General features: G+C 45.1%; 1 protein-coding gene across 1 annotated transcript in view; it reads right to left on the bottom strand.

The window, feature by feature from the left end:
• The window catches only part of ARHGEF16 (Rho guanine nucleotide exchange factor 16), a 340,813-nt gene extending 319,030 nt beyond the window's left edge, over positions 1 to 21,783 (bottom strand). The window contains exon 1 of the mRNA XM_086921558.1: positions 21,512 to 21,783. The gene's annotated coding sequence lies outside the window, so the exon portion shown is untranslated. The remainder of the gene's footprint in view (positions 1 to 21,511) is intronic.
• Positions 21,784 to 25,440: the final 3,657 nt, after the last annotated feature.

Here is a 25,440-nt window from a genome sequence, read left to right as displayed (position 1 = left end):
TTTAATCCCCCTCTTTATCCAGGGTCGGATCTCCGCCAATCAGGCGCCCTGCCAATGGGCTGACAAGAGTGTGGGGTCGGCATTTCGGCTGTTTTATTTTGCACTGGGTCCGTTTTTACTTCTGAATTCCCCGATATTACTGCAGCATAAAGGAGGTGTCTGTCACACACAACCATGAAGGTGCTCACTCATTTTTCCCTTGTTTAACTTATCCCATCCCCTTACTGTTTCTTCTACCCTGTCCCTGTTTTTCCTGCCACCTCCTCTCCGTGCCCCATCCCCCTCCCCTACAGAGCGCCCGAAGCAAAGAACCATTTGCCACCCCCTCCCTGCTGCTGCTCTTCCCAGCGCGTGCACTACACCCCTTCTCCCAACGCTCTCAGCTCCTTGGCGCAGGTCACGGCTGAGCACACAAGCAACAGACCCTCTCTATTGTCCGTTTGATGCTGGCCTCTGGCTTTCCGTCTCACTTGTTATGTTTCATTGCCTGCTTACTCCTGTTTATTTAATCTTTTAAACTATCTACACTTCTAAACTCCTGCTACATTAACCTTTTAAATTACAAATTAAAGCTTCCCCCTTGCGTTTTAACCTCTATAGAATCAGAAAGATTTTCCTGCCTGTTTCTTTTATGTTTTCACCTACCTCTCGGTTTATTAAATATCCTCCTTCCCCACGTGGTTTCACAGGCAGGTATGCTGTCAATATAGTTTTACATCATAAATATTTGCTTTCCCGTCCTGGTTCATTTGTGCCCTCCGCCATAAAACCTCTGTCTGCATGTTTCTCTTTAATTTCCACTGCAGTCATGTAATTTCTCATGTTCCCTGTTGATTTAAACTTTTACATTATAAACATTATATTTCCAGTTACATGTCCTCCTCCACACAATACCAAAGCTGTGCCTGCATCTTTTCTTAACTTTGAAGCCTTTGCTGCATCTTTTGTTATTGCTTTTACTGCTCTCTGGGCTCTTCAACCACCAATGTGCGCCTCTTCTGTTTATCACGTCATTTGTGCCCTACATATTCATTAAAGATGGACATTCCTGCTATGTCATATGCCCGTTTACTCCTAAACATACCACATTATGAATCACAGCCCTTACCGCCCTGTTTCCACTCCATCCATCCATCCCCCCACTCCATCCATCCATCCCCCCACTCCATCCATCCATTCCCCCACTCCATCCATCCATTCCCCCACTCCATCCATCCATTCCCCCACTCCATCCATCCATTCCCCCACTCCATCCATCCCACTCCATCCATCCATCCCCCCACTCCATCCATCCATCCATCCATCCCCCCACTCCATCCATCCATCCATCCCACTCCATCCATCTATTATCACTCAGCACCACCACAGCACCACTCCACACCACCACAGCATCACTCAGCGCCACCACAGCATCACTCAGCACCACCACATTAACACTCAGCACCACCACATTAACACTCAGCACCACCACATTATCACTCAGCACCACCACATTATCACTCAGCACCACCACATTATCACTCAGCACCCCCACATTATCACTCAGCACCACCACATTATCACTCAGCACCACCACATTATCACTCAGCACCACCACATTATCACTCAGCACCACCACATTATCACTCAGCACCACCACATTATCATTCAGCACCACTCAGCACCACCACAGCACCACTCAGCACCACCACATTATCACTCCGCACCACCACAGCACCACTCAGCAGCACCACTCAGCGCAACCCCAGGTTATAGGTGTCACATTTGCGAAAGTTATAACTATTGGCATTGTACATGACAAAGCTATTAATTTAGCTATTTTCAAAACCAACACATAAGTGGAGAAGTGTGGCTCACCGATTAGAGCGGCAGACCCTGAGGCAGAGGTCTGGCCTGGGACCAGGGTTCAATTCCCAACGCGGCAGGGTCGTGGACCAGGGTCAAAACGGACTTGATAATTCTCGCCTCGGTGCCTACTCTAACCAGGGAACACACTCAGCTACTCTGGGCATTAAGCTTGCCTCATCTCTACAACGGCCCCCAACAGACGCCGGGGATGCCTGGTTTCACCTTGGAGATACCCAGAAAGGGACCATCTCACAGGGAAAAACCAGGACGGGTTCCCCAGCGGTCTTCAGCGCCAGGATACTCCATGGATTCGCAGTGCGCTTTACAAGTACACCCACATAAATAAAATAAAAATCATTTACAAGCCCAATAGCTCAAACTTTCTTAATGCGAGACCTATTGCATTGCAAATGCTTGTTTATTGTTAATTTTCATGATAATATCACAAACCTTTCAGGCATGAAGCAAAAATGCATGCATTTTCCGATACTTTGCAAAACACCTAGACAGCTTGCCTTAACAAGTTCAGAACTGGCCTGAGTTGCAGATGTGGGCCACTCTTCTTAGCTATCTAATTCGCTCATGGAGGTCATTTTTAGGTCTCGACTAGGACACGATTGCGCTGTCTCTTCGAGCCATGCTGTGTTCAGAAGATGTGCTTTAATCTCCGCCCATTGCCCACCCATGTTTTCAATTGGCTCTTGTGACTGTCCTTTGTAAATGCTTCATTGTTATTGATTACTTTGCTTACTAGTCCCTCCTTAGTCCCTACTGTTCTACTCTTGTAACCTCCCATAAGGACTGCCTCTATTATATGTGTTGTTACTCTGTACGTTTTATTTATAGTTTGTGAGCACGGTTTTGTTAATGACTTCTGCAGCGTGGCTGCCGATGCAGGCACAACAGCTACGATCTGCCCGAACCGCACTTCCCTGACATGTTCTTGTAATCATTTCTTGCAAGTTTTAGGTGTGTTTTTCAATGGTTTCTGTTGCATTAGCATGCAAGGTAACATTTTTTTTTCAGTGCGTCTTTTCTTTTGCTGTGCCTGGCTCGCCCAAAAACTTGTTATATTTTTGGGGAAGGGGGGGGGGGGGAAGGGGGGGCACAGCAAACCACGTTTCATCATTACCAATGGTGGATATGCATCTTTTCTTTTGTTGTACGCGGCTCGCCCAACAACATATTTTGCGCTGCATGCCGCACTTCATCTTTACCAATGGCGGCCAACGAGAGGACACCAGCGTTCCAGCACTACAGAATCGCCAGTCTCCTAAACCAAAAAACGGCCCGTAATTACACTCATGCGTTTGACACCTAGTGCAGGCACACTATTGTTGCTTTCAACTTTATAACACAATAAAAGTCTGTCCCGGCAGGAAGCAGGGGCAACACAGTAAAGGGAGAGCAGATCAACTCTTATTTTAGATGACCGTGAACAGGCATCACTTATGAAAGTACGGTGTCTATTTCTTAAGTAGGAATTATAAAAAATATTCTTTTTTTTCATCTTTATCCATGAGACTTAATACAATTTACTGTCAGTGAAAACATTTTGGTTGCTGCTTTTGGTTTCTAGTACCCCGTGGTTCGGTGAAATTGACCTAACTGGAGCTCCACACAGATTGTGAGTACATGCCTCTACCTCTAACCTAACTGTGGTGTGGTCTAAAGAGCTTACGAATGTTTGGTAATGTCTCCCGAGCCAGCTCATTGTCCATAGTGGGCATTTCTTCATGCGCTTCGATCAAACTGATGACTTCAACTGTTGGTTAACTTAGTGGTGTATCTTGGGCAAGTGCAATGAGTATCAAATCTGTATGGCATATTTGGGTATGGTGTCAGTGTGGTTTTTGAACACTGCTGTGTGATGTGGGATAGACTAATTTTCTACATTGAAATAGGTTTATCTTGGCAATTTTGATTGTGCTCTTTGGGCATTGATGTGAAGTGTTGTGCTCTTAAGGGGTTGTTGTTCTGTAAGCAGGTAACACATGTCCATACTAATTCATGAAATGGTTGCAGAGAATTTTGAAGCACCAAGTTTAATGAGACTACCGACATAGAGGAACAAATGGTTGGCAGAAAGCTGCTTTGTAGGTCTCACCTGGCTGGTGAAGACCTGATGTAAACTTGCAGCGGGCCCAGCCCCTGCCTATCGCTTACCATATGTCTTTATTGTCACATCTTGGCTTGTTTTTTATTGTTTGCCTGGTGTAGGCTTTACTTCCTCTTCCGCCCTCGCTCCCTGGGTGCAAAGTCTTCTACGCAGTGCTGCAGCGGCTTCTTTGGTCCTGGCCCCTTTCTAAATCCTCTAGGCAGTGCTGCAGCTGTGTCTCTGTTCATACATCCACTACACTCCCCAAACCAAAACACATAGGTACAAAACATTATCATTTCCAACGCCAATAGCTATAATTCTGACAAATGCAAGACCAATTGCATTGCAAATGCTTGTTATTTTGGTGCCCAGGCCTATTTAGTATCCCTGTACGCCCATACAAATGCAACACTATAACACATTTACAAAACACAGAGAAGTATAAATTAGACACAAATTCCTGGCCGTTTACTTGTTTAGATGTAGCATCCAAAAGAGCCCTGCCTCGTCACTTCCTCCTGTGTGCTCAATTTTTTACCTTACCTATGACCTGCTGGTTTCACCTAAAAAATGCATTGAGGACTAAACTCCCAGCTTCTACATTTGATTCTCTGCTGAAAACAGAATTCGATGCGCCACCCTGTGTCTATTTTGTGTATTACAAGTAAACCAGGCATGACGGTTTTCCCAGTGCTTGATTAGGTATTCAGTGCTTGTGTGCCTTCAGGCATTGTAATGCTTTTTAATAAGCTTGGAATTGGATGACATTCTGTCCCCCGCCTCATCAAAACATGACCCAGAAACGCCCTTATTGCCATTTTCAGCATTATGAGAGCATTGTCCTTGTGGAATCCACTTCGTCCCTCATGAAACATAAATCGCTAAGACCCAAGAATTCTGCACAACTCATCAACAATCACTATATCTGGTATTTAAAGGAACTCATAAAGACAATCCATAACTGAGAAACGAGAAGTGCCTGAAACAATTCTTCTCAATGAATGCTTCCAAGAATGTGGTCCAACGTCTTGCTACAAATCAGACTCACTCCCACTGTCCTATTTTTTCAGAAGATAACCGAGATGATTAGCAAAACTAATAGGTCTTGCTTATGCAAGAGCTACTGGCTTTGTCAATGTCTTTTAGCCATGTCGTACAGCAGCATAACTGACGTTCAGCATGGTTGTGTAAAGGAGAGTGGAATACAGTATATTGGAGTGGAATTGTATGGAGTGGAGTGAGTGATGTAGAGTGGAGTGAGTGCTGTATAGTGGAATGAGTGGCGTAGAGTGGAGTGAGTGGCGTAGAGTGGAGTGAGTGACGTAGAGTGGAGTGAGTGGAGTGAGTGGCGTAGAGTGGAGTGAGTGGCGTAGAGTGGAGTGAGTGGCGTAGAGTGGAGTGAGTGGCGTAGAGTGGAGTGAGTGGCAGAGTGTGGAGTGAGTGGCATAGAGTGGAGTGAGTGGCATAGAGTGGAGTGAGTGGCATAGAGTGGAGTGAGTGGCATAGAGTGGAGTGAGTGGCGTAGAGTGGAGTGAGTGGCGTAGAGTGGAGTGAGTGGCATAGAGTGGAGTGAGTGGCATAGAGTGGAGTGGCAAGTGTTGTAGAGTGGCAAGTGGCGGAGAGCAGAGTGGCGAAGATTAGAGTTGATTGTAGTGAGTGGTGTGGAGTGGCATAGAGTGAAGTGGCCCAGATTGGAGTGAGTGGCATGGAGTGAGCTGCCTAGAGTGGGGTGAGTGGCGTGAGTTGGAGTGGCGGAGAGTGGCATAGAATGGCAGGGACTAAAGTGGCATAGAATGACGTAGAGTGGAATGGCTTGCAGTGGGGTGAGGAGGAGTGATGTAGAGTGGAATGGCATAGAGCAAAGTGGCGTAGAGCAGAATGGTTGTCGATGTAAGTAACTTAAATACGGAACCTAACTTAAAATCATTACAAATGTAGGAGGCATAAAGGAAATGAATGACTGAAAGTCAACTAAAAAAGGGGTGTGACAGCAGACATCATAAAGGTGTAAATCTGTTGTTAATGTGGTATTTATACATTAGAATGGCCTAATCCAATTAATGTAAAATGTAATTATGAGTAAGCCAAAAGATGCAGGAGTAGATAAACAATAACCACAAATACGTTGGAAAACAGAAAGAAAGAAAGGAAGGAGAAAACAACATGAGAAATGGAAAGAGAGGTAGTGTCCTGAAACGCATATACAAATAAGAAAGAAAAAAAAGCATATAAAAAGTGTAGCAGTGAAAGAAATAGTACCTGAATCACAGGCAAGCAGCAAACGGATACCAATTAAGGTGAATCAATATGTGGTTGGTCCATGCTCCACACAAAGAACAGAAAATGACACCTGGAACATGATTGTCGTTAAGGCGCAGCAAAGAAGAGTGACAATGAGGACCACGAATGGTAAAAAATGTGCCGGCACCAAGCTCTCCATAGGAAATAGTGCCTCTACCAGCAGACATCGCATGTGCTGTTGGCAGCCAAGACCTAAAAATACATCTCTTTAATAAATGTGTTCTCAACCAAATGTAAGACTTTAATTTTAACCATTATGAAAAAGTAGGTGTCCATTGCCTCGGTCTCCAAGGACTCCATCCTATACTTCAACGCCATCAACTCCATGCCTGCCTAAAGCCAGGCCTTCATCATTTTCTAAACTCAGTCCATGGACCCTACATGGTGTGGGAATGTCCTGTAGTGGTCTGGGTTTGAAAGGACTTTCAGACCTCCTGTTGGAGGGACAAAAGGAACTGTACATCCCAGAGGACTGCATTCTTGGCCATTTCCGATGCCCAAAAGAGCGGGCACCAAGAATTATAGACCCGGCTATTTCTCTGGCATGAGAGCGGTTTCAAGGTCATCTAGGTCTGTAGAGGACCCATCCTTATGTAAATTGCAACAATGAGTACTGACACATGCCAACAGTGAGAGCAAGGCCTTGCAGTGGGAAGAAAGAAGGGGTGTAAGTAGGCATCCACTTGCAGAATTATGGGATGAGGTGCTGTTTCGTCATGGCCGGCCGGGGGAGGGGACGCGGGATAATTATGGACCAACTAGCTCAGGCAAAGGGCCCCACTCAAAGTACCGCACAGCATCTTGGCACACAAACTTCAGCCACAAGAGTAATTTGACCGTAAATCAAGAGCAATTCATAAAGCTTACAAAAGTTTTCAAAGTACACAAGAACTGTAACTTTTTGAAATACCAATAAAACGATTTGAAAAATAGCAATCAGTGGTACATGGTCCGGTATGGAGGGATCTTTCCAGCTCTCTGACATTTTCCCAGTACCCTATAGGCTAGGAAGGTGCTCTCAATGCATTGTGGGCTGCTGATCACAGGCGCCAGAGGCTAGACTGGACATCTTTACCAGGGGGGACTGTGATGGCCAGTACAGCACAGATCAGGATTCTCCACCAACTGTGCATTCCTACTCTAGGTAAAGTGCCCAATGCTTCTCAAAATGAGGCGCACAGTGGACTCCGTAGAACCATTGCGGACCCTAAGCGCTACAACAGAGTTGAGACAAATTCCCATTGGTGCACATTCTGTCGCCATTCCCACTAAAATTGTTAGTCTCAGCCATTGGGCTTGTTTCCGCTCTTCATCACAGAAGAAGGTCCTTACAGCAGAGAAGTATCCAGCTATCAGGTGTAGCATAAAAAGGTCAAGAGGGATCAGCATAGAACTACGTGGTCTGCAACTCTGCCACATGTCTGTTTTATGTTCACTATAGAGATCCCTCTGTGGCTTGCATTGCCCATCCAGCCTTTCATGCTTCAGAGGCCTTAAATAAATTCAACCGAACTGAGTGAAAACAAATAACTAGCATAAAAGCACCAGGAGACAAAATATAGGTTATGTGCCACATAAATAGTCAATAATAATGCATATTCTGACTTCTGATGAGGATCTGTAGCTGGTCACTCAGGTAAGGGCCCAGCACTGTCCCTATAACACTTTTCTGTAGAAAGTCTGAAAAAAAAACATCTTGCGTACCTCTGAAGGTCCCAGCAGCACCTGGCCTGCTGCTGCAAGCTGATCAGAAGTAGTAATTTAATACTAGACTTGTAAATTCTCTCAAGAACGTTTTTTTAAATATAAGGAGATGTTATAAGCAGGCCTGCAATATAATTTTAGGAGCCATTGACCAGAAATTCGCTAATGGTTATTGATATCTTTACAAAAAGGAAATTCCAGGGGGCAATCTTTTCTCAGCCACAGCTGGGCCCCTGCCAGACACTAAAAGTGCAGTTTGTACAAAGGTCTCAGCTGCCATCACAAGAATTTTGGTAGGTTTCAAAGAAAATACAGAGAGAGAATTTGTGTCTCAAAATGTTGTGCTTGTAAACCCTATCTTGCTTAGCAATCACATCGAAAGCATTCCTGGTTTTCACAATCCTCTCATTAAAGTCCTTTAATAGCTCCCAGGAGAGCCTGAGCCTGGTGGGAGGCTTAAGGCAGGACTGATGAATTCTCGCAGTTTCCGAAACATTTGCCATGATCGATTACGCGCGGATCTCCTCTGGTCGGCATTACAAAAATAATCTTCCTTACTTCAAAAATAACGTTGTGGGGTATTCTAACAGAAATATTGTTAAGCACTAGAATAGGATCCGTCTCTGGTGCTTGTGTAACACTTACCAAAAACCTACAGGGCGGCATTCTGCTCTCCAAAAGGAGCACATCTACACACAAAGTAGTAGCCTTTGGTGCCAGGAACTACCATGGAAATGTATGTTTTTTTGTGGCCCAAAAATTAAATTTTCCTTTTACCCACTTTATTTTTTATTATATTGGCAAGTGCCTGGCAGCTCACAACAAAAGCATTTTACAAAAACTATTACAAGACAAGCAGAAGCCAAAGTTTGGCAGCCAATCCCACAAATTGGCTTTAGCAGTGCTTGTTTTTTATTGTATTGGCAGTGCTGCCTGTCTACATCATGGATCCAATGCACAACTGTATAACTAACAACCAGAATGGTAAGATTGTTGATCGGGTTAACAAGTTGAAAAGTCCCTGTCGAGATTTTAACGCCATTTGCAGATCACGATTTGGATGTCGATGCAACGCCCGTCTCAGAGTAAGGTAACAAGAGCAATTCTGCTTAGATTGCAGTGTATGATGCATATAAGATATCTTCATTCTGGTAATTAAAAAGTCTGCAATATTAAATGTGTTGCTTGTTGAATGAAAGAGCTGGCGTAAAGCTTTCCACCAGGTTGCAACCCTGATGAGGGAGTACAGGGAATGATAACCGAGCTCAGTCAAAGTGTAGCCAAGTGTGGAATTAAAGAATTTAGGGCAAGCAAATGTAGCTAAGCTCTCTCTGTTGAAAGAGGACTTACAAAGAGAATATATACTGATAATAGAGGACTCTTCTCGCTTGCCTCTCAGACTCTTCGCTTCAGTAGGTTTCCCACTGTCTAGTCAACCACACCTTACTTGAACCTTCAGTCTCCAACAGTATGGCCTTAGCAGGTACCTTTTAATGCTCCAGCTTTATCCCTTGCATGTATAAAGGTATTTCTATAGTGCAAATCGAACTAAAAGGCAGCGGAGGGCTCTATATGGTCAAAGGCAAGTTTAAAGTCAATAAGTAATAGGAGAGGTATCTGTGTTAATAAATTGTGAGCTAGTGTACTTTAAAGAGGAGAGTCTTCAACAGTTTCTAAAATTAGAGCAGTATTCGGGTGGTCCTCATGGATACAGGGATGCTGTTCCAGATCCTGGGTGCATAGGTGGAAAAGGCCTTGCAAACATCTTCAGATGCGATAACCCCATTATCAGATGTTTGTTGCAGATACATATCTGCCACAGGATACATTGGAGCAGTCCAGGGCGTAGGATGGCAAAATGGGTCCCAGTTCAAGGAAACTGCCCGACAATCACCTGGTGGGGTAGTAAAAGTTAAGCATACCTAGGAACTGGTGGCTCTCTGAAAACCATAGGCCCAGGTGCCTTAGCACTTGGTGCACCACTGACCGGTATACCTCTGGAGTGGGTCCTGAACGCCCAATAATGGTTCTCTCATTAAATTCTCAAACACTATACTGTTCAAAAGCCACAAACTCTGGAGTATAATATCCTCTTTATGTGATTTAGGTACAAGGGGACAGGCACACTTATTTGAAGAGGCTGTCACCATCTCCCGGTGGCGCCGAGTTAGAGGGAAATCAATTGGACGTCTGTCAGCCTAAATAATTACAGACGGGTGCGCCGACACTTGTGTGTCCCCTTCTGCAATACCGATAGCACTGACGCACATAAAGCGCCAGCGCTATCTGCAGGGGGTGTTCCCTCATTTGCATGGGGGCGTGCCCCATGAAAATGAGGGAATCCCTTTGCCTCTGCGCAAGCGCCGTATTACAGACGCGGGCGCAGACGCAAAGAAGCCCTCAGGAGGCGCACTGACAGTGCGCAACCTCAAAGGTGGCGCACTGTCCGACGGACATTCAGTCTACCTTTTAATACCTCCCCAACAAGTTGGAAACCGTTGCTAGACCTGTAAGTATATCTGTGACTTCTCGGAGCCGGACCTCAAAAGTGGGCAGAGAGAAAAAGTTTAAAAAAGGAGAACCCATGCCCTAACTGTTTATAACAGAACTTGACAAAGCCAAATTGCTGTTCAGTGATTCAGCTCAGAGTACAAGAAATCTCGAAGATACTTTTTAAAGTCTTTATTGTTATTAAGTGTTTCAAAAATATGGTTTTTCTTGGTAAATCTGGCATTCGTTTTTCATGGTAGACAAAGTTTACCACAAAACTTTTTCAATGCAGGGAATCACAACGCGGTCGTAAGAACGACTGCATTGTGATTCCGCATACCATTACTCTGCAAGTCGGAGCAACGACTTGCGGGGGGAGGTGTTGGATTTAAAATCCAACATCTTCCCTAGTGTCCGCACAGACTGGAGTTGGAATAGTAAATTATACTATTCCAACATCCCCCCCCTCCGCAAGTCATTATGACTTGCAGAGTAATGGTATGCCGAATCACAACGCAGTCGTTGTAATGACCGCGTTGTGCTTCCCTGCATTGAAAAAGACTGCGGGATAAGGACACATTTTTCCATCTCCTACAGAAAATACTAGTAGGCGGACACCAAGAGTGGGCCTGCTAAAGAATGCCTCCTGGGGTCATTTTACAAAAAGAATAAGGTGCTCATTCCCAGTAACCCAGAATAATCTCCGTTATTTACATCCCACAGAAATGAATAGTACTAGCAGTGGCGTCACCTCCCCTGAGGCGGAGGAGCGTCGCCCTACTGCTTTTTAGCAGTGGAAAAAAGGAAAAATAAAATGATACCGACACATCATTCTCATTTTATTTTTCCTTACTAAAACAGTTTTGGAGGCTGGTGGCGCTGACCTGTCTCACAACCACAAGGGGAGGATTGGTTCATGCACTTAAGTGCTCTTAAGTGTGCGTGACAGTTTGGCTGGCCTTCTTGGGTCATGCACACTTGGCATGTTCTCCACCGCACTGTAATGCACAGCCTGGGTGGAGAAAATGCTCAGGCTCCCGTCCCAGTCTGAGCACCGAACCACAGTGCTCAGACCAATCAAAACATGATTGATATGGCTGTCATGGTGACAGCAGCATTGTGATTGGCTTAGGGGAGCCTGGGTGCTTCCTGAGAGACGACCCTGGAGGAGAGATGGTGGCCCTGCAGAGGAGGTAAGTGGGATTTTAATTTATTTTAACATCACCCTACCCCGGGAAACAGCCTTTACTACGCAACTGTTACAACGCATGCCATTACATCGCATGCCATTGCAACGAAAAAGGTGTGCAGCAGTGGGTAGAAGGTGTTGGATTTAACTCCAAAACATTCCCTACTGTTGCACACACTGAAGTTGGAAAAGAAAATTAATCTATTCCAACTTCCAACCCCCCCCCCCCCCCCTGCCCCCCAACAGAAAGTTGCCGTTGCAACGGAATCTGATGTAATGGCATGCGTTGTAACGTCACATATTCCCCTACCACCCCCGTTCTGTATACCAGCTGCCGCTGGTTACTAGGGTTTCTGGGGATTCTAAAATGGGGGAATAACAGTGATAATAAGGTTTTAGGAAAGAACATGCAGGAATTTACCATACTAGTTTCTGCATTTTCTTCCCCTGTATTTGACTCTGAGATTTTGCCTGCTTACAGCCGGTGAAGACTCTGATTGAAACACATCAGAACTACGGTTTGCCTTCAAAATGTGGAATTCCGATGAAGACGGTAACTTCCATTAAGAATTGTCGGGCCATTTGCAATCGGGAATGGTCCATTGCTGTCAAACTGTCTCTAGTTTCTATACGCCATAAAACAAGATGAATTGACAAAATAAAACACTTATTTAGCACGCTAACGCTAAGTGGTTGGTCTCTAGGCGCTGTCAATTTGGAACCCTTCAGAGTGGAACTTAAAAATGGATGATAGTAGGCCAAATAAAAATAAAAAAAACAAATGGGACATATTTTTGTAGCTAGGCCAATAGTAGGAATTGTGGAAAGTGCACCAAAATACTTTAAAGCGGCTAGTACGTGGCGAGAAATAAACAGGGTAAGCCCAGATCTTGGATATAAGAACCAGGCAGGGATTCATTTTATTCAATGATGTAATCTATGTAGTCAAGAAAAAGGACTGATAACATATCAAGCTGGATCAAAGAAGCTTAAGATGTGGCGGAAAGGTTACAGCTGAGGAACTGGAAATCCCCAGAAAGAAATGTTGGTCCCGATTAAGAGATGAGTGGAGAATTGCTGTGTGGAATTCCACTTCGCACAATCACAAGTTGGCTCGTGCATAGGGTGGGGCTAAAAACCGACACAATTTTACCAACCGGAAAATCTGACAGGTAAAAAGATCCCCATTGAAATGGGGTACACACATCCTGGCCACCTTCCCTGGACCTCTCTCGACCCTCTTCAAAGGCACAGGAGGTACATGTAAGACTCCCACCTGCCAAGCACCAGCCACTCCTTTCTTCCACCACAACAGCCCCCACTGATATTCACCTCCTGCTCAGTGCAGGTGAGTTCCTGATTCTTCTCAATCAGTGGTTTTAAGAAGCTCCATCTTTAGGTGGATTTCAACCCCTCCATTCCTGAATGGTCCACTTAGAAAGACTGGTGGGCTCTGATCATAGGTGGGGATCTAATATATTATAAATCTACACTCTACCATCCAAGCACATTCATCCAGTGCTTTATTGGTAACAGATTTAACTCTCAGGGCCCTTCTGCGAAGGCCACTGAAGCTTGAACCACCCATTGCCCCTTAAACACCGCCAATTCCAAGGCCTCCACAACTACTACCCATCGCACCCCTAGAAGTGTGGCAATTCAGACTATTAAAAGACCATTCAAAGCTATAAAATAGCCTGGGTGGCTGGCATTGTCAATTTTTAGTGTATATTGAATTGTTAAACACTCACCTCAATAATAGTCAAACAGTGCCGCCATGTGGTGGACTGTTTTAAGTGCCAGTGTTGAGAAGTAAGTGCTGGTGCCAAGCGCCAAGAAATGCCGGCACAAATTAGGCACTGAATTCATTGAATCATAATAACTTCATTCTCAATCGCTGGAAGATGGTACTGCTATGCGATCACAGACTGTGTGCTAGCTTCATGCTGAAAGGCTGTCATCACACATGTCTGCTACGAGTTGAGCACACCTCCCTACCTCATACATAACATCAAAATGTTTCCCACAATGGCTACTCTAAAGTCACGCTCCATCCACCAGGCGTAATACACTTAGATGTGGTAATGAAATACAAAAGCGACTCTTTCTTACATCACGCTCTGCTTTAATCCATGCTGAGTGATTATGCACTTTCGTTTTGAAACATTTGGCTCATCCACCCAACCGCACGCGTGACACCCTAATTCTTCCTAGATGGGTCACTCTATTAAACCTCCTGCTGCCAACCGTAAGCAACACAGCTGTTTTTTACTCGACTCTGGAAAGCGCTTAAAGACGAGTGGGGTGCATGAAGTGCTATATAAATGCTCTAATACAATTCTGTAGCAAAGAACAATACTATGCCAAAGAAATAATATGGAAAAAAAGGGACTATTTACACTTTCTGCCTGTACTGTATGCCAGAAAACTGGTTTAGCTTTTCATTCAAGATCTGGCACTGTGTAAAACTGTTGCTGGACATTTTACAAAAAATATCTTCAGGGGGAAAACAACTATAGTAAAAATAAACATGCATTGGAAATGCAATAGGTCTTGCATTTGCTTGAGTTAGAGCTATTGGCCTTGTAAATTACAGTGCATTTTACCCATGTGTTAAGGAGTGTTTGTATGTTGTGTGTAATGGAATAATGCGGCTCAGATTGAAATTGTTGGCTCTGGAATTGTGTGGCGTGTAATAGTGGGGAGTGGATTTGTGTAGTGGGATTATGTGTAATGATGTGCAGTTGAATTATGTGGATAGTATTTATGTGGTATTGGGAATCTATGTAGACGATAATTTCTAAGGCCTGGGTCATTGATTTTCTTTGATTTAAAGTGAATTAGACGTGTCACTGCGGTCTGATACTCAAGTTTTTTCTACACAGAACAAAAGAATATGATTAATAACAGAAAAAAACATCAGGATTATTGCAGCTCCTACTACACTGCTGTACCTGTTTGCCTTCACAGTGGGACTTTCATTTTTAAAGCATTTTAAGGATATTGAACTGCATTTCCGTAAAATAAGTTACAGGATGCAAAGCTAACAAAAATGACAGGCAGAAAAAAAGAAATAAGTGGACTGATAAGCAATATGTATAGTCATCTTGGTTTAGTAAGTTAACCATCCACTGATGATATCTATTGTTACCTCAAATGCATGCACCGACAACCCAGCCTTTCATCTTTCTGAGGTCAAAAATAACAAGTCATTTTGCTATTTACAGCAGTGCTTGAAATGGAAAAATAGAAGTGCTGGCCCCCTATGCCAGAGAACGTTCATGATTCTGCTAAGTGCTAGTACTCTCCAATTAAAAGTATTGCAGGTACTCAGTACCTGCCTATTTAAAGCACGTATATGCAGTGATTGCGTGCGCAATCTATGATGCAGTAGATAGTGAACTTTCACCTATAATAATAGATGTGTGAATGTAGTGTCATGCGAATGAAGGTGCCGAGTGGCAGGTTTTATTTTCACTAGCATTGCAATACTCCATTTCTATTAATAGTAGCTTCCCGCAGGAATGTATCCCTTTGTGCTCCAGCTGTGGTTTAAAACACCGTAGTCAATGTCTCTGCACATGAAAAATACATCATGGCATGAATCAAATTGATGGGGAGATAGGGGGCAAGGTAGATCACTGGTACAGTTCTGCCCTGAGGAAATCCCAACTAAAGAAAGACTTAAAAGTTCCGACCGACGTAGCCAGCAAACTAAAACACTAACTCTGTGATTACAGGATTACGCATGCCACTAACTCAGGAGCCAAAAATCAGAATGAACTAAAACGTTCTCAGTAATATAATTACGAACCCAGCACACCCACTCACGCAGAAAGTAAAGAGCACGAAGTGTGTAGCAAGACTTCAAACAGACAAAGTTTAAGTTACGCAACTTTATGGGTTAGTTGCCAGAGCAAAAGATATGGACCCCACTGCATACATTATGAAGAAGGCTCCCTGTTTTCCGTTTTTACTGATTTTTACAGATAAATACAGACAGAAAACATTTATTTTCTTGTCTGTATTTATTTTTAAATGTGCATAAAAAAGGAAATTGGTTGCTTTTTGAGTAATTCTAAATACTGTTTGTCATGACTGCCAGGCCAATAGCTGTGTGGATTGATAGGTAAGGGGCTAAAAAAGAAAGGACTTTTAGTAAAGAGACTTTAACAGCAGTAGATATGCACATGGTTGATACTGAAATGTGCATATTTTCTTAGAAGTGCATTGATTTATCTTCTGTGGGTGTTTACAGCACTGACACATAGTAGACCTTCAAGCATGAGTGCATATTTACTGGTTGAATAAATGTGCAAATATACTAATTTCAGCTTCATTTTTCCACAAAAGCCAAAATAAATATACAGACGGAAATGTCAAAAAAATAAATACCATAAAACCGGGAGCCCTAATTATGAAGAAAACACTGAAAATACTTCACTCTCACCCAACTTTGGCTAAGGTCACAATGGCGCACCCACCTTTTGAAAGCACAACTAAAGGGAAATCTTAAAGTCCAATACAACTTCACTTTTAGACATAGTGGGTCCAAGCATAACCTCATGGATGACCTTCAGAGGGTAACAAGACAAAATATCGAATCCAAAATATAGAATTACCAAAATATCCAAGTCAAAATATAGAATGGACAAAATATCGAATGGACAGAATATAGTGGTGAAAAATATCGAATTGAAGGTAAGTAATTTAATATTGAATAGTAGTTTTTACCCCTACGCTATCCAACGCTATCCCTACTGTTGCACTCTCTGGAGTGGGATTAGTAATTTTTACCTCTACACTATCCAACGCTTTCCCTACTGTTGCACTCTCTGGAGTGGTAATAGTAATTTTTACCCCTACGCTATCCAAAGCTTTCCCTTCTGTTGCACTCTCTGGAGTGGTAATAGTAATTTTTACCCCTACGCTATCCAACGCTTTCCCTACTGTTGCACTCCCTGGAGTGGGAATAGTAATTTTTACCCCTACGCTATCCAACGCTTTCCCAACTGTTGCACTCACTGGAGTGATAATAGTAAATGTTATATTTAATATTTAATTAATTTTAAATTACTTTTAAGACATTTAAAAAAAAAAAACGATATTTTGACTAACTATTTTTTTAAACTATATTTTTGATTCGATATTTTTGTACTTAACTGTTTGTAGATAGGAATTCGATATTTTTGCATTCTATATTTTTTCTTCGATATTTTGGTAATTCTATATTTGTGAATTCGATATTATGTCAGTGATCCCTTCAGAGCATACCTACACTGGCATATGCATCAGCAAGAACAAACACTAAAGGGCCAAGTAACTGAGGGACATGATCTATATAAACAAGTAGTACGCACACGTAATAATGCGAGTTTGTGTGATGGTGGGCAGATTGGTACGGAGACAAGCCCACAAGAGCATGCAGGTGGCCGTGGGCATACTGGTATCATCTAAAAATATAATGCAAAAATACTGAAATTTTCAACTCACTGAGATGCTTGCTGCAGTGAATATACTACACCCGTGGAAAAAGCAGTAATATTTTGGACGTAAAATAATTTGGTTGCATACAAATATTTGGAATTGCTGTGTACTAAAATGGCCATGAAACTACTAACCTGGTGTACGTTCCCACAACCCTGTATGGCTAGCCATTGGGATCTTCGTTGGGTTTGTGATTAGCATCCCTTTACAAAGTGCACCATTGTCCCCATGAGCCCCCAACTGGTGAATAGCGTTTGAGGGGAAGAGCTTGTTTGGAGCCACGCACACAAGCGTTCTCCTTTCTGTGCCTCGGACCCTATTGTTGTTGTGGAATCAGCATGGAGAAGGGCTGTGAGACATGGTTGGCTGCCCTAAAGGAGAGCAGGGTCCTAGTGTGTGCTTTAAGGACTCCTCCTCAAGCTGTGGCGAGGGACCGGCCCTTGTTTACGCCGAACAAAAGCAAGGCTCACGGATGCTATTCTTAAAGCATGCAAAAAAAAACATTTGGGGTAAATTAACAAGTTTTATGAGCGGTGCAATTCGGGCGAGCAACGCATTTAGAAAGAAGATGTGCGGGCGCCATTATAGTTGTGACGAATTGTGAAAAAAAATACAATGTCTCAAAAAAAAGAGTTGGGCGAGCCGCGCATAACAAAAGAAAAGTTGCCCAGTCACCATTGTTAAGTCCAAGCATGCGTGCTGCAGTACCCAAAAAAAATCATTACGTTGCTGTGGAGAGAGTGATGTCTGCAACAGAAGGTCGGAGAAAGTCTTTTCAGAAATTAGCGCTCACAGATTGTACATAAAACATACAGCATAACAACACATACAAGAGGAGCAGTCCTCATGGTATGTTACAACAAAAGGTGGTACTAAGGAGGGACTACTAAGCCTATTGAACAATGAAAAGCCACCATTTACAAACTACAGTAGCAGGAGCCAGTTAAAAAGATGGGCGGAGATTCATGCTAATATTCTGAATACGGTACAAAAGGGGGTAGTGATGGACGGAGCATCTGAACCAATCAAACAGTCACACCCAGTCAACAGATCTGGGTTTAATCCATCACCGTTCTTTAGCCCACTCTGCCACCCCAGTTCAAACATGGCCATATGCAAATCAGTCTGACCCTGTGCCTCATGGGAACAGTCCCGCCCACACTGCCAAGCCATGCCTTCCCTGGACCCGATTCAAGCTTCCTAGGACCGGTTTTTGGCATTACAGACGTCTTCAGCTAGGCTTGCTTGAATCCAGTGGCAAAGTGAGCAAGGGACTCACGTCTGAGCATACCCTGCCAACGGATGTATGACGGTACAACGCGTACTGTTTCAACGTGTGCCTTTACAACGCGTCTTTAACAACGCAAGTCATTACAACGACTTGCGTTGTTGGGCGCGGATAGTAAAAAGTATAATTTACTATTCTAACACCAGTCCCCGTGGATAGTAGGGTAGGTGTTGGAAAAGTAAATATACTATTCTTTATGCTTTAGCGCCCTCCAGCGCAAGTCGTGGTTACGACTTGCATTGTAAAGGTCACCTCGTAAAAGCACTGCGGGGTAACATCCGCGTTAAAGGATGTTCCCCCCTGCCAACTTATGGCGAACAAAGCGGTACAAAAGGGGGTGGTGATGGACGGAGCATCTGAACCAATCAAACACTCACACCCAGTCAACAGATCTGGGTTTAATCCATCACCGTTCTTTAGCCCACTCTGCCACCCCAGTTCAAACATGGCCATCTGCAAATCAGTCTGACCCTGTGCCTCATGGGAACAGTCCAGCCCGAACTGCCAAGCCAGGACTTCCCTGGACCGGATTCAAGCTTCCTAGGACAGGTTTCTGGCATTACAGCCATCTTCAGCCAGGCTTGCTTGAATCCAGTGGCAAAGTGAGCAAGGGACTCACGTCTGAGCATACCCTGCCAACTTATGGCGAACAAAGAGGTACCGAAGGGGGTGTGATGGACGGAGGATTATGAATCCAAAACCGGTCCCAGGATGCTTGTTTCCAGTCCAGGAAAGACATGGCTTGGCAGTTCGGGCTGGACTGTTCCCATGAGGCACAGGGTCAGACTGATTTGCATATGGCCATGTCTGAACTGGGGTGGCTGAGTGAGCTAAAGAATGGTGATGGATTAAACCCAGGTCAGTTGACTGGGGGTGAGTGTTTGATTTGCTCAAACGCTCCGTCCATCATCCCCTTTTGTATCGCAATATTCTGAATACAGCATGCCTCGAAGAGACAGCGCAAGCGCTGCCTAGGCAAGACCCAAAAATGCCCATGTTTTGCTGGCGTCAATTCAACTGGTATAGTGTAAACGCTTTTGCTGCAGTAGCAACATGCAATTTTGCAAATGTATGGCTACAAACCTACTTACATAAATTATATTTGTTAGACAAAAAAGGGCCATTTCATTAAAAAACATATCTATGACGAAAGTTCCCGATGTGGACTGGCCTTGAGCAACCATGGCTTTTCTCCTTTGCGTGACTGACTCTTCTCCAGCCTTACCAGTCTTTCAAACACTGGCCAGCGTGCCCTTAAAGAGAGTAGTACTGTGAAGCCAAGGGTGTTTTTTTTTTTTAACACGCTCGTTAATATAATAGCCTGATCAGTAAAATCCTGAGAATAAAGCCTACCGGGTCATTGGGGAAAGAATGTGTGGCTGTCCCTCGACCCAGCGGCCTTTATCGGTGCTCTTTGCATGTATGAATGCTAGGCTACGAGTCTGATCAACTGCAGATGGCAGGAAGTTCTCACCACGCGCCGGCTATGTGCGGATGGGAGGGTGTCCGGGGGCCTGGGAAGCAGCTCTGGAAGAGATAGCACGGAGGAGAGGCGCGTGCATGAAGGATAGCATTCCACAGTGCAGCAAAGCAACTGTAAACGAAATAATAACGCTGCTCTGGAACCGCTAAATGAAACTTCTCACGGTACACATCTCGCCATTTTCTAGAACCATCCCCAGCGTCTCAGCTGTGAACTGTAATGGTCAGCTTCATAGAATTCCCAACTTATTCACTTTATAAAATTAAAATAAATAAAAAATACTCAAAAAAGGAGGGAGGGGCGGGTGCATGCGCTTGTGTTGACAGACATGGGACAGAAAGAGCACTTGGCCGATAAGTCAAAAATGTGGCATGGGGGGGGGGGGGGGGGGAATGACAAGGAAGGATGACAAATCATCCGCGAGGAGAGAGATCTGCAAGTAACAGAAACCGGGTTACCTAGTCCCTGAAGTGAGTAGGCACACATAGTTCAGTGTTTTAAGCTGCATGATGGGATTTGTAGTCCTGTGTAACCCATTATATATTCGGGACAATTCCCATAATGAAAATAAAGTTCATGGGCTGCATGTCCCGCTGTCGCATCTATCTGATAAACTCAAATGCTCTAGACTCTAGAATATATACATTATTAAAAAAATAAATACAAAAACATGATTACGAAACATTTAAAACAAATACATCAGAAATCCTCTCACGAGCAGGCACACGCTTTACGATGGAGCCTCAGGGTTGTCATTGCACCTGAAAATCAGGATGCAACGCAGAACCTCACTTGACCCCTCTCTGCTCCTCCACCTGAACCTGGAGAGGCCTATTTCCAGCTGATCAATGTCCATCTCGCAACTGACAACGATGACGGACGAGTTCAACCTGTGCAGCAAGAAGGCAGTGCAGTGCCTACCTGTCTGCGGGGCGGACTTGGACAGAGGGCTCTGGAAAGTTAATCATTTTACAGAGAAAGAGTCAACGTGATGTGCGGAACCACTAACACAGACAGAAAGAAATGCTAAGTACCATTGCAAAAGACACTAAGTTAATTAAAAGATAGTGAAGAAGTAAGGCACACCGTGAGAAGTGAACATTCGACGAAATGCAGCGCGCACTAAAATAGGAGGCAACAAAAAGGTGCAGGTTTGATGGTAACACACACACAAAAATGCAGCATCACATACACTAATGAAGGAAACACACAAAACGCACCCACTACAGAGGGAGCAACGTTAACAAAATAAACAGAGGGTGTGTAATGAACTGCGAAAAAAGATTCAAAGTATCTGTGAAGGAGAGGCAGGGTAAACAGAAACAATTCACGGCCACAGATGCGATAACAGAGTTGAGAAACAACACCCAGTTCAGACTGGCCGCAGCCCGATTTCACCGCCGTGTCGCCTCGGAAAGTTAGGAAACAGAGCTTAATCCGGTCTATAATGTAACTTTAGGAGCATGCATGCGACAAAATACCCTTCAGAAGGATTCCCCTTCTCTCTCAGCAGCTGGTACTTCTCCAAATCACATTCCAGACTACCCCTCCCGGGAGACACACCCTCCCCTCCGCGGCGTGGTGCCCTGTGTTGCGCTACCAGTCTAATTCCATTCCTACCTGGCTGCCAGCTTCACGCAGGGGTCTTGGATCCGGTGCTCGGCTTGCTTCGGGTCCCCACTTCCCTGGGCAGGGAGGCTGGTGTTTGAAAGTGCAGAACCCGGGCTGCAGCCGCTGCGGGATTGTCCAAAGCTGCACTTCCTGTCCGAGACTCCCTCCGCCTGCTCCCTCCCACTGCCCTCCACAGCACTGCTGACATCACCCAGGTGTGGGCGTGCGGAGAGAAAGAGGGCAGGAAGCAGTTTGGTGTGTGCAAAGCAGACCGCAGTCCCCAGGAGAAAGCAGGCGACGGGCAGTGCGGGTACGAGGGGCGGGGCCATGCGCAGGCAGCCACCACTGTGCGAGATGCAAGCCACAGGTGAGTGACGGCCCGGGGAGTCCCAGGGAGTGCTACGTGGAATAGACAGGGTTGTAACTCAACCCCGTGAGAACTTTGTGCGCACCTGGAATAAACGTGGTGACCACAAGACCACAATGAGATTAATACAAGGAAAACTTTCTATGCCCAGGCGTACACTCACACGGGCCACATTTAAAGAGTAAAACACCATGGAATTGGCCAGTTAACTGCCAAGAGACTGACACAATCCACTTGTTGTACACACACCTGGATTTTGATGCCTGAGAGACAAACTTTTCTAAGAATAACCCCGTCTATGCCTGTAAAATTCCAGGTAAACCGAAGAGAACTTAGTACAGTAGGTCAATTTAGTCCAATGCTCTTCCTTCGGTATATTCCGTTTGTTATCTTTGGGTGACGGATGTTTGACACACCAACATCTTTATACTACACCGTGTTTACCAAACATCTTTAAACTACACTGTGTTTACAAACATCTTTATACTGCACCGTGTTTTAGCTGGCATAGAGGGGTTCTTCTCTTTTGGATTCGCTGCACACAGGAGCGCTAGAGTCAATCCTCTCTGTTTTCAATCTTTATCACTTTCTTTCTCTAACACAATCACATGGCAGCGTGTCATGACTACGGGTACACTTCAAGGAATTTTTAACCTTTACTTTTCTTGTTTAATCTTTCACATTTATTAAGTGTGTCAGTTCCTGCCAGCAGGCATAGATTTCATATATCAGAGTATGAAGGTCTGGACTGCCTTTTCTTGGATTGTACATTCCTGCAGCCTTGAAGCAGTCATGCAGTTGACGAAACACGTGTTGGCTGTGTCTTTTGATGTTACTTTGTCACTGGAGACTTCAAGTTACACACAATAAACAGACCTTTGATTGAATTTATCGTGATCCTGACTCATTGGACTAAATTGACTTACTGGACTACATTCAGAGTGCTGTGATATCTTCTATAGCGGTACAAAAGGGGGTGGTGATGGACGGAGCATCTGAATCAATCAAACACTCACACCCAGTCAAAATATCTGGGTTTAATCCATCACCATTCTTTAGCCCACTCTGCCACCCCAGTTCAGACATGGCTGTATGCAAATCAGTCTGACCCTATGCCTCATGGGAACAGTCCAGCCCGAACTGCCAAGCCATGTCTTCCCTGGACCGGAAACAAGCTTCTGAGGACCGGTTTCTGGCATTCCAGCCGTCTTCAGCCCGGCTTGCTTGAATCCAGTGGCAAAGTGAGCAAGGGACTCACGTCTGAGCATACCCTGCCACACTTATGGTGGCCAAAAGCGGTACAAAAGGGGGTGGTGATGGACGGAGCATCTGAATCAATCAAACACTCACACCCAGTCAAAAGATCTGGGTTTAATCCATCACCGTTCTTTAGCCCACTCTGCCACCCCAGTTCAGACATGGCTATATGCAAATCAGTCTGACCCAGTGCCTCATGGGAACAGTCCAGCCCGAACTGCCAAGCCATGTCTTCCCTGGACCGGAAACAAGCTTCCGAGGACCGGTTTCTGGCATTCCACCCGTCTTCAGCCCGGCTTGCTTGAATCCAGTGGCAAAGTGAGCAAGGGACTCACGTCTGAGCATACCCTGCCACACTTATGGAGGCCAAAAGTGGTACAAAAGGGGGTGGTGATGGACGGAGCATCTGAATCAATAAAACACTCACACCCAGTCAAAAGTTCTGGGTTTAATCCGTCACCGTTCTTTAGCCCACTCTGCCACCCCAGTTCAGACATGGCTATATGCAAATCAGTCTGACCCTGTGCCTCATGGGAACAGTCCAGCCCGAACTGCCAAGCCATGTCTTCCCTGGACCGGAAACAAGCTTCCGAGGACCGGTTTCTGGCATTCCAGCCGTCTTCAGCCCGGCTTGCTTGAATCCAGTGGCAAAGTGAGCAAGGGACTCACGTCTGAGCATACCCTGCCACACTTATGGCGGCCAAAAGCGGTACAAAAGGAGGTGGTGATGGACGGAGCATCTGAATCAATCAAACACTCACACCCAGTCAAAAGATCTGAGTTTAATCCATCACCGTTCTTTAGCCCACTCTGCCACCCCAGTTCTGACAAGGCTATATGCAAATCAGTCTGACCCTGTGCCTCATGGGAACAGTCCAGCCCGAACTGCCAAGCCATGTCTTACCTGGACCGGAAACAAGCTTCCGAGGACCGGTTTCTGGCATTCCAGCCGTCTTCAGCCCGGCTTGCTTGAACCCAGTGGCAAAGTGAGCAAGGGACTCACGTCTTAGCATACCCTGCCACACTTATAGCGGCCAAAAGCGGTACAAAAGGGGGTGGTGATGGACGGAGCATCTGAATCAATCAAACACTCACACCCAGTCAAAAGATCTGGGTTTAATCCATCACCGTTCTTTAGCCCACTCTGCCACCCCAGTTCAGACATGGCTATATGCAAATCAGTCTGACCCTGTACCTCATGGGAACAGTCCAGCGCGAACTGCCAAGCCATGTCTTACCTGGACTGGAAACAAGCTTCTGAGGACCGGTTTCTGGCATTCCAGCCGTCTTCAGCCCGGCTTGCTTGAACCGAGTGGCAAAGTGAGCAAGGGACTCACGTCTTAGCATACCCTGCCACACTTATGGCGGCCAAAAGCGGTACAAAAGGGGGTGGTGATGGACAGAGCATCTGAGCATACCCTGCCACACTTATGGCGGCCAAAAGCGGTACAAAAGGGGGTGGTGATGGACTGAGCATCTGAATCAATCAAACACTCATACCCAGTCAAAAGATCTGGGTTTAATCCATCACCGTTCTTTAGCTTACTCTGCCACCCCAGTTCAGACATGGCTATATGCAAATCAGTCTGACCCTGTGCCTCATGGGAACAGTCCAGCCCGAACTGCCAAGCCATGTCTTCCCTGGACCGGAAACAAGCTTCCGAGGACCGGTTTCTGGCACTGGCATACTGCTCAGACGTGAGTCCCTTGCTCACTTTGCCACTGGATTCAAGCAGGCCGGGCTGAAGACGGCTGGAATGCCAGAAACCGGTCCGCGGAAGCTTGTTTCCGGTCCAGGGAAGACATGGCTTGGCAGTTCGGGCTGGACTGTTCCCATGAGGCACAGGGTCAGACTGATTTGCATATAGCCATGTCTGAACTGGGGTGGCAGAGTAAGCTAAAGAACGGTGATGGATTAAACCCAGATCTTTTGACTGGGTATGAGTGTTTGATTGATTCAGATGCTCCGTCCATCACCACCCCCTTTTGTACCGCTTTTGGCCGCCATAAGTGTGGCAGGGTATGCTCAGACATGAGTCCCTTGCTCACTTTGCCACTGGATTCAAGCAAGCCGGGCTGAAGACCGCTGGAATGCCAGAAACCGGTCCTCGGAAGCTTGTTTCTGGTCCAGGGAAGACATGGCTTGGCAGTTCGGGCTGGACTGTTCCCATGAGGCACAGGGTCAGACTGATTTGCATATAGCCATGTCTGAACTGGGGTGGCAGAGTGGGCTAAAGAACGGTGATGGATTAAACCCAGATCTTTTGACTGGGTGTGAGTGTTTGATTGATTCAGATGCTCCATCCATCACCAC

This window comes from Lissotriton vulgaris, chromosome 5 (assembly GCF_964263255.1).
Source record: "Lissotriton vulgaris chromosome 5, aLisVul1.2, whole genome shotgun sequence".
NCBI classification, from domain to species: Eukaryota; Metazoa; Chordata; class Amphibia; order Caudata; family Salamandridae; genus Lissotriton; species Lissotriton vulgaris.
Note: the sequence above shows the minus strand (reverse complement) of the source record. Positions and strands in the feature narration are given on the sequence as shown.